General features: G+C 45.8%; 1 long non-coding RNA gene across 1 annotated transcript; it reads left to right on the top strand.

The window, feature by feature from the left end:
- The first annotated feature begins 317 nt into the window (after nucleotides 1–317).
- On the top strand, nucleotides 318–2,501 carry LOC111553448. The gene is made up of 4 exons (XR_002734949.1): nucleotides 318–865; nucleotides 1,169–1,219; nucleotides 1,781–1,887; nucleotides 2,377–2,501. It is a non-coding gene; the product is annotated as an uncharacterized LOC111553448 (long non-coding RNA).
- The last annotated feature ends 7,171 nt before the right edge of the window (nucleotides 2,502–9,672 follow it).

Here is a 9,672-nt window from a genome sequence, read left to right as displayed (position 1 = left end):
GCAGAGCTGGGATTTGAACCCACATCTGACTCAGCCTAAAATCTAGGCTTAAAAAAAATTTTTTGACCGATATGGAGGAAGGCATGGTAGAAGACGGAGTAGGCAGACCACTGCTCCCCAGTTGGGCCGGGGACTGACCCGGCAGGTGTCGGCCCTGGGATCAGAACCACGTTGGAGGCAATAGCTTCTGAGGACAGTACTCTTCTGTCAGGATCCCACCTCACAATGGATTCAGGTACTCTCTGGTAACCTTGAGCAGTGCGTTTAGTTTTTTTGTGAACATCAGTAGCTTCCTGAAAATTGGAGTTGTCCCAAATTCTTCTAAAACCTTCCTGTGGGAAATTGGGAGCCACTCCTCCAAAGGTCTCTCTCCCAATAACTGGATTTATAGAAAGGAAAGGACAGAAAGAAGCAGCCCCCACGTTCACCCCAGCCCCTGCCCATCCCAGTCTGCACAAGCCTTCTCACCACACCAGAGGCCACCTCACGCTCGGCCTCTTCTCCCTGGCACGGTGGCTCACACAGGAAAAGCCAAAGTGTAATTAGCTAATAGCAGAGCTCCTCCGTTAATGGAAAGGGCATTTCAAACTTATGCAAACTGATACCATGGGATTTGTGAGAAATCATCAGTAGGATGCAACAGAGAGGACTCACAGGTCACTTGTCAAGTGGGGACAAAGCTTTTCTCTAAGCTTTGAGACCCAGAGTGGGTCTCTGAATCGCTGGCCTGCTGGGATGTGAGAGCACTGGGGGAGGAAGCTGGGACCCCTTTTTGGAGCATCTTTTCCCTCATAACAGTTCCGGTCAGTACTGCTACATACCCAACAGGCATGATCTCAGCTGTTCCTCACCACAACCCAATGAGGTAGGTACTAGTACTAGTATTGTCCCCATTTTATAGCTGAGGAAACTGAGACTCAGAGAGGTAAGTAACTAGACTAACGCTAAGCATCTAGTCAATGGTGAGCCTGGAACATGAGCCCAAGACTGCTTGAATTGCAGGTCTAGGTGGTTAACCACTTTCCTGGTACCTTTCCATTCAGCGGTTGGCCTACTCTAAAACCTAGGTTACTAATAGAAGATGACATGGGATCCTCTGAGGCTGGTTATTGATTACCACACCTCTTTTCTCCTCTTCTTGGGCTTATGCCCACACTATATTTCCCAGACTCCCTTGCGGTTGGGTGTAGCCATGTGACTGAGAGCTGGCCAATGTCATGTGAGTAGAAGTGTTTCCCCTCTACCCCCTTAGGTGATCTTCATGCTCATTCCATGACTGGAGTGGAAGTGATTTCCAGGACTACCTTGAGAACAATGTGTTGAAGGTGGTTGATCCATAAATTAGAAAGAGCCTGGGTCCCTGATTCATCACTTGGAGGAGAATGTTCCTACCAAGCATACCTGTATCACACTCTTTTATTGGGTTAACCCACTTATACATGAAGGTTTACCAGTTGTAGCAACTGATGATACCTTAAGCTATGCAAGTGTTACCCATCAGGAAGGGGTTGGAGGGCCACTGAGGAGCTGAGGGCATGACCCTGAATACTCCCTCTGCTTAACTTGCCTAGGGAGGAAGGGGTGAGGAAGCTCGGTCTTTCTTGCTGCACAGATTCGGGTTTGGGTGCAAGGCTTAATGGATTAATGAACCTTGAACAATTTAATTTTTCTAAAATCACTATTTTTTGAAAGTTAGAATGATTTTTGCATCATTCTGTATGAATTTAATTTAGTCAACAGATTTTGTTGAGCACTTACTCTGTGTTGATAATTGTTCTAGGTGCTAGGGAGAGGAGCAGTGAGCAAACACAAAATCCCTGCCTGTTTAGAACTGATCTTCTAGTGGTGGTGGTTGGGGCCAGGAGCAACTGGACAGTGAATTACTAAGTAAGTATGCCATGTGGTGATTAGTGATGTGGGGAACTAATAAAGCAGAGTCGGGGGAGTGAGAATACCAAGCATGATGGGTGGAGGGCAGGTGGTCAGGGAAGGTGTGTCTACTTGAGGACATTTGAGCAGACACCTGAAAGTAAAGAATTGGGCCATGGAGATCTTTGGGGAAAGGGTGCTGCAGGCAGAGGGACTGCAGGGTCATTGTAAAGGCCCCAGGCCAAAGAGCATGTGTCATGTTGGAGGAGCAGCAAGGTGGTCGGTGTGGCTGGAGTGGTGAGGGCCAGGGTAAGTGTGGTCGTGTTGGAAAAAGCATCCTTCACACCACCTGCATATATGTAGATAGTCCATAAATGTTGAGTCCTTCCTTCCTAGCTAATGGCTTTGTAGTCTCCCAGGGAAATCCTCATTGGTAAGAACAGACAAATAGATGAAAATTGAAGCAAATCAAACACAAATTTTCTTTATTGACTTTTGTTTCACTAGGAGGCATTGTCCTTTTAGTCCAAGGCTCTAGTTCCTGTATCATACAAATGCTTCTGGCAAAGGAAAATATTTCAAGCTATTTTGGTCATTAAACCTTAAAGACGTTGACTGCAAATTTGGCTGAGGTGAGTGGAGGAGAAGGGACTGAGAGATCTGGTTGCCTGGAGAGTATTGAAGTAAAGATCGAGTGAGGACCAGGGAAGGAGGGCAAAGGGGTGTGTGTGGAAGCTTAAGCCTGTGTGTTTTGAAGCTCCTCTGTGCTGTAACTTTATGTGGGTGTCAAAGGAATTTACATCTGCAGACATCACTGATTCCCAGAAAGGATTGCTCCTAACTCACAAGCTCGCTATACATTGAATGAATGAGTGAGTTTTCTATATCCCCAGGAAGGGATGATCCTTTCCTCCCACCCTGTCACTGAAGACCAGGAGAAGAGCAATCTCCTGAAATGCCCTCAGCTCCTGAAATGTCCACTGTCAACATTCTTGGTTTCAGACAGCTATTTCAAGCATAAAATAGATCTATTGAATATTTGGGATCATTAGGAGTTGAGGGGCAGGGAAAGCATGTTCCAGGTTAAGCTTCCAGGAAAAGTACCCCAACCACACTGTAGAACTGGCCTGAAGATGAAACCACCATTGCAGCTACTGAGAACTCAATGACAGGAACTCGTTGTTTCTACCCCGTGCACAGCTGCTTCCAAAGAACTGATGCTCCTGTGTCAGTGAAAGGATTCCCTTGACTGAGTCCAATTCCTTGCACTGCTTACTTCTTCATTTCTAAAACAAAATCTTATGCAGATGTGTACAAAGACAGGACTGGGTCACAGGCCTGCATTCTAACTACAAGAGAGGCTGGCAGTTTGAGTTGTGACTACACTGGGGAGGCAGGAATGCTATCATGAGATTTTCCCCCAGTATAGAAAGGATTGGCAAAGACAGAACCAATGTTCCCTGTAGGAGATGTCTACAGAAGGTCTGATGAAAATTCAAAGTCTTATTCAGAACAAAAGGCCTAGATTACCTTCCAGGGACCCTGGAAAGAATGATGCCCAGGAAGGTGGCCTCTGTCATGAAGTGATCACCAACCATGGCAATGTCAACCGGGGAATGGCAAGGGGGAGTGCTGGGCATAGGGTTCAACTCCCAGGAAACTAGAAAGAGCCCAGGAAGCTAGAAGGCAAGCTTATGTCGGCCTGGTCTTTTTAACAGTGCTCCACTCTGCCGAGAGAACAAGGCCTTCATGGGAAATTATGAAGAACGAAAAAAAAAAATCATCTGAGTTTGGTTTGTGTGGGGATTTAATCACTGACTTATCCTGATGCTTATGTATACTTGCAGCTTAGAAAAGTGAAGAATTCTTTCTGGGACAGTTCTGGGAAACAGAAGCCCATACACGCTAAAAGGAACCAAGGAATGTTTTCCATTTATCTTGAGCTGGACACCAAACAAATGTGTTCCTCTTTCTTTGCTCACTTAGAAGTCCTCTTCCTGTTCTGGGTTAATCAACTTCAAGTTTGAAGGAGATGATGTTTATTTTCATCTTCAAATCTGACCTGAAACCACTAAGAAATTATGAATACATTTTAATACATTGGAACCCTATCTTAAACCACAATGTATGAGTGGATGAGTCACAATTCCAAGACAGCCCAATGCCCCATACGACTCAGACACCAATGACTTTAGTGCTCCCCAAATCACTTTCCCATGAAGGGCAAGGTTCTCTCGGTAGGGTGGGGCATGGTCAGAAAGGAGAACTTCAGCTTCTGCTTCAAAACAGGCTTCCACACTCAGATGGGCCCTGCCGTCTCAAACACGGCTCTTCACCCTCCCTGCCACACTTTGTCCCTACTGGGCTTGCCATCCTTCAAGGCAGGCCAACGGCCCCCCTCCAGGAAGTTGCCTCCTCATGACAGGCACCTTGCTGGTAGCTCCCAATTATTTTGTGAGATGGGATGCAGAACAGAGTTGCTTTGGAAGCCCTGGAGGGCATTGAGGGTCTGACTTTTGGGCCGCAGGACTCTTGCAAAGCCTGATTCCTTGAAGACATCACTTTGACTTACTTGGTCCCAGAGCCTGTCTTGTTTTTAATTTCCCTGCTAAGTTTCTGTTCTCCAGCAATGTATAACCCCCTTTTTCTACTTCAATAACCTCAGTGGTAGCTCCCACCATGTTAAACAACGGTCTGATTTGGCATGGAAAAAAAGCAGTCAGTTGTTCCCTTTAAATCTTAATGTTTTCAGCCCTGGGAACATTTGAAGTAACCATTTAATGAGAAGACTTCTGGTGAAGCATAGGTAAGATCTTAAAGGCTCTAATTGCTCCCCAGAGAAAGCTGTCAGGGCTAAGTAACCTCATTCAGGTTGTGTACGCAGAGCAGGGAGAGCAAAACAAGGCAGAAGTGAAGAGCGGAGGCTGAGGGGGCAGAAGTTACGGAGACTTCTCGGACCTGGAAGTATTTCCGGAGTTGTGCCTTGCGCTGTCTGTTTTGGATACCTGCTGGCTGACTGCTATGCCCCCAAATGGTCAAACAAATGACTTACTCTTTCCTGGGTCTAGTTGCCTTCTAATTTGGAACTCAAATTATAGTTCTTTCTTCTCCTCTTTCATTTAAATACAAAACAAAACAAAACAAAATCTGAAACTATTTTTCCTTCTAACCCCGATTTGAACTTTTTATTCGTTTTATTTGCATTCATTTGCTTATTCACTGCACGAATGTTCATCACGTTTCCCCGGGGTTTCGGACACTGTCCTAGGCACTAGGGCTGCACCCTATTATTTATGCATTGTTGGTTTAGTGGCAATAAGATGAATTTCTGCACAAGGGTCAAGAGAACAGATGCACATCACATCTGCTGCCAGGGGGCACCTCCTGGGCCAATATCCCCTGCCTCTAAGTTTGGGCTGTGTGAGGTAGAATGGGGGAGTTCTACCGTACAATAAGAATGTTCACTGTGTGCCCAAGGCACGTGGAGAGCGAGGCACTTTGGAAATTGGGCTCAAAATGACTTCTTATTTAATTGAAACAAAAAGCCCTTTGTGTGAGTCTTGCTCCTTCCAGTCCACGGAGGCGGTCTGTTTGCTCTGACAGCAGCCCTGCAGCCCCTGAGCTGCCTCAGGTGAAATGCTGCCTGGCTGCCAATGGCCACACTGCCTGTGACCATTATGGGGCCTAAGTGGGTTTGGGAGCCATACCCTTGGAATTAAGTAAGAAAAATGGAGGTGAGAGCAGGGCATTCTGCAGCCCATACTGTTCAGTCTTCTCTTGATGTGACTGAGACTTAAATTGGGAAGTGTTTGGCTGATGGCGAGGGCAGATAAACGTTACGGATTTGATGTAATCCCAGACCTCAGACTTGAAATGGAGCTTGACCCTTCCCTTTGAGCACTTTTATGCAATACTACTGGACATGTAGTAACAAGAAAGGAAACAGAGGGAGGATATCGGTGCAGCCATGTGTCGAGTCTGGGAAAGAAAATGACAGCGGGAGCAAGGCAGGAGATGTGAATCAAATCAGGGGTTAAAACAGCAAAAGAGAATTCCATAAAGTTAGACATTGTGACGGGGATGTAATGGATTTTGGGGAAGGGGGCTAGGAATGTCATCTGGCTGTTTAGAAATCCAGTATAACCGTATAGCCTGAAATTCAATTTATAATTTTTACAAATTGCACGTATGTGTCCTTGTAAGACTGTGGGGGTGGGTGGAGCAGCTTTTGCTCTGCCTGGTTTTCACACAGGGAAACTGAGGCACAGGAAGTTTCTATGACTTGCTCGGGGTTGTAAAACTGGTGGCTAAATTTTGTATAAAATATAGTGTGTGTATCCTCTCTTTCCATGGTAATGATGCCTTGAATTTGTCAAGTACATTTGCATTTATCATATCATTGGACCAGCCCAACAACCCTGCAGGAGGTGTAATGGGTGAGAAAACCAAGGACCAGTGAAAGACTGAAAATGGACTGGAATTCCCAATTCTTGGGCACTTTCTATGTGCTTTGTGCCTTGTGCATGCTGTCCCAAAAAATACTGTCTTTTAAAGATATCGTTTATCGCTCATTTGCAGATGGGGAGGCTGAATGGTGGGAAGTGAGGGTAAGAGATATGCCCAAGACCACCTAACTAGTAAATGGTAGACTAGAGGCAGCTCCAGGTGTATGACCCCAGAGCCTGGGCTGTTCCATGACAGCAGGTGACTCCTACCACCGGCTACCTGCCCGTGGACACCCGGCAGCCCGTCAGAGCAGAGTTGGCCTTAGAACTCCATTTCTCCACTCCTAACGTTTCCACCAGACAAAGCGGCTTGCACAATAACAGCTTTGTGGTGAATAGCAGAAGTGTGGAATCCAAGAAGCCTGAGTTTGGTTATGGGTTCTTCTACATGCTAGCAGAAGGTCTAGGGTGATTCTTTGGTCTCCCACAGTGGTCCAGTTGCCACCTGTATAAAATAAAGATGAAAACTCCCCCTTGGAAGGACTGTAATGAGAATTAGTGTGTGTAAACAGCTGACAGCTCTCGGGGTGTGGTGAGCGCTCAAGTGGTGATGGGTGTAGGGAGGGACAGCTGGGCGTCTGTTTCCTAACTTGGTCTCTTCGTGTGGCCCTATCCTGTCTTTCTCATTTCCACAGGTAGGCACACAGTTTCCTTTATTTATTTTTGAGACAGGGTCTTGTTCTATCACCCAGGCTAGGGCATAGTAGTGTGATTATGGCTCACTGCAGCCTCGAATCTCCTGGGCTCAAGCAATCCTCCCACCTCAGCCTCCCGAGTAACTGCGACCACAGGTGTTCATCACCACACCTGGCTAGGTTTGTCTATTTTTTTGTAGAGACAAGGTCTCACTTTGTTGCCCAGGCTGGTCACGAACTCCTGGGTTCAAGCGATCCTCCTGCCTTAGCCTCCTAAAATGTTGGGATTACAGGTGTGAGCCACTGTGCCCAGTGGGCACATAGTTTTGAAGCTTTCCTCTGCGCTCTCTCTTAGACCTCTCCTCTTTTTTCTTGATTTCTCTTCTGAGGGCTTGCCATGGATACGGAATAACCTTTATTTTTCAGTCGTATGTGCCGCAGCCAACGTGTGAGGGTACAGAATGGAGCCATCAGCTTCTCTTCTCCTGGAGCCCCTCCTTGGCTTCTGTATCCATCAGGTTCTTCAGAGAAACAGAACAAGGGGCTGGCAAGTCAGAACCCTGGAGGGCAGGCTGGTGGGCTGGAAACTCTCAGGCAGGAGCTGAAGCTGCACTTGACAGGTGGTATTTCTTCTTTCTCAGGAGAACCTCAGTTTAGCTTTTAAGGCCTTTCAACTGATTGGATGAGGCCTACACACATTATTGAGGCTAATTTCCATTCCATAAAGTTAACTGATTATAGAGACCAACCACATGTACAAACACCTCCCCAACACCTACCTTTGTGTTTGGTTGGATAATTGGGTAGGATGGCTCAGTGACGTAGGTCCATAGGACTCATTGTCGCAGCTTCCATGACCTGCCCTTGCACTAAGGCCCCCGTGGTGTCTCTGTTCTCCTTTTCCTCTGCCCACTCTTTAAGTATTTATGGTCATCAAGGCTCCATCGCTAGCACTTTGCTCATCCTAGATGCTCCTCTGGGCAGCCTTGTCTCCCCGCGGCTGATGAACTATGGCTTATACGCTAGCAATTGCCTAGTTTTCATTTCAGGAAGCCTATTTCTGCTTGGCCACTGTACACCTGCACGGGATGCCCCCACTCCCTCAGGTCCTACCTTATCCCCCAATCCCTCCTGTCCGCTTTCCGGGATTCTGCCCTTTCCCTTCACTTGGTCACCCCAACCAGAAATCTGGCTGCCATTCCTGACTCTTATCTCTCCATCTCTTGTCACATTCAATGGGTGACCAAGTCCTGATGATTTCTGCCTATTAAATATTTCATTCACCTAGGTAACAAAATATTTATTGGTTATCTACACACAGCACAGACCTAGGCTCTAGGGAGTTCTTAATCTTGGCACTATGGACATTTTGGGTCAGATAATTCTTTGTTGTGGGGAATGTTCTGTGCGCTGTATGATGTTTAGCAGCATTCCTCTTGTATTAGTTGCTAGGGCTGCCCTAACAATGCCACAGGCTGAGGGGCATAAGCCATGGAAACTTATTTTCCCAAAGCTCTGAAGGCTGTGAGTCCAAGATCAGGGTGCCAGTAGGGTTGATTTCTCCTGAGGCCTTTCTCCTTGGCTTGTGGGCTGCAGCCTTATTGCTGTGTCCTCGCATGGCCTTTCCTCTGCGCGACCACATCCTTGGTTCCTTTCTTCTTCTTATAAGGGTGCTGGCCTTATTGGATTAGGGCCCCACTCTAAAGGCCTCACTTTAACTTAACCGCCTCTTTAAAGACCTTGTCTACAAATACATTTACATTCTGAGGTACTGGGGATTAGAACTTCAACATAGGGATTTTAGGAGGGGCAAATTCAGTCCACACAACTGGTCTCTACCCACTAGATGCCAGTAGCATCCCTTACTCCAAGTTGAGACAACAAGGAACAGTGTCCCCAGATACTGCCAGATGTTCCCTGGGGGCAAAATGGACCGTGTTGAGAATCACAGCTCTGTACAACAGAAAGTTTCTGACAGTGACTGCACATTAGAATCACTTGGAGAAATTAAAACCAAACCACCCACAGAGATTCTGATTTAATTTAATTTTGGGTGGGGCCCAGGCAGGGATATTTTGCAAAAGCATTCCTGGCTCTTCTAACTTGCAGCCAGAGATGAGAACCTTCTAGGACCATTACAGTGAACAAGACAGACAGTAAATAACAAATTTCATGATTAAAATTTTAAAACATGATTAAGATTATATTATGCATACTCTTTAGTAACATTCTCTTTAAGTATCTTGAACATTTTCTTGTGCTGTTAGAGAATCTGCAATAAAAATTTTCATGAGTATATAGTGGAATGTGCTGCAAGTCACCTAATCAAGGCGCCATTATTTATTTTAGAGGGTTCAAATTCTCCTTTATCGACGTGATACTGCAAAGAATATTCTTGTGTACATATCTTTGTAAGCAGCTTTGATCATTTTCTTAGCATAAAATTTGAGAGGTAGAAAACCTGGTGAATATTTGTGTAGCTTTTGATACATATTACTAAATTGCCCCTCAGAAGTGTTGTATTAATATAAAGCCCTGCTAACAGAATATATAGTTGATTCTTGAAAAATATGGGAGTTAGGGGCACTGATGCCCTGTGCACTTGAAAATTCAGGTATAACTTTTGACTCCTTGAAAACTTAACTATTAACAGCCTACTGTTG

Source organism: Piliocolobus tephrosceles, chromosome 15 (genome assembly GCF_002776525.5).
Source record: "Piliocolobus tephrosceles isolate RC106 chromosome 15, ASM277652v3, whole genome shotgun sequence".
NCBI classification, from domain to species: Eukaryota; Metazoa; Chordata; class Mammalia; order Primates; family Cercopithecidae; genus Piliocolobus; species Piliocolobus tephrosceles.
Note: the sequence above shows the minus strand (reverse complement) of the source record. Positions and strands in the feature narration are given on the sequence as shown.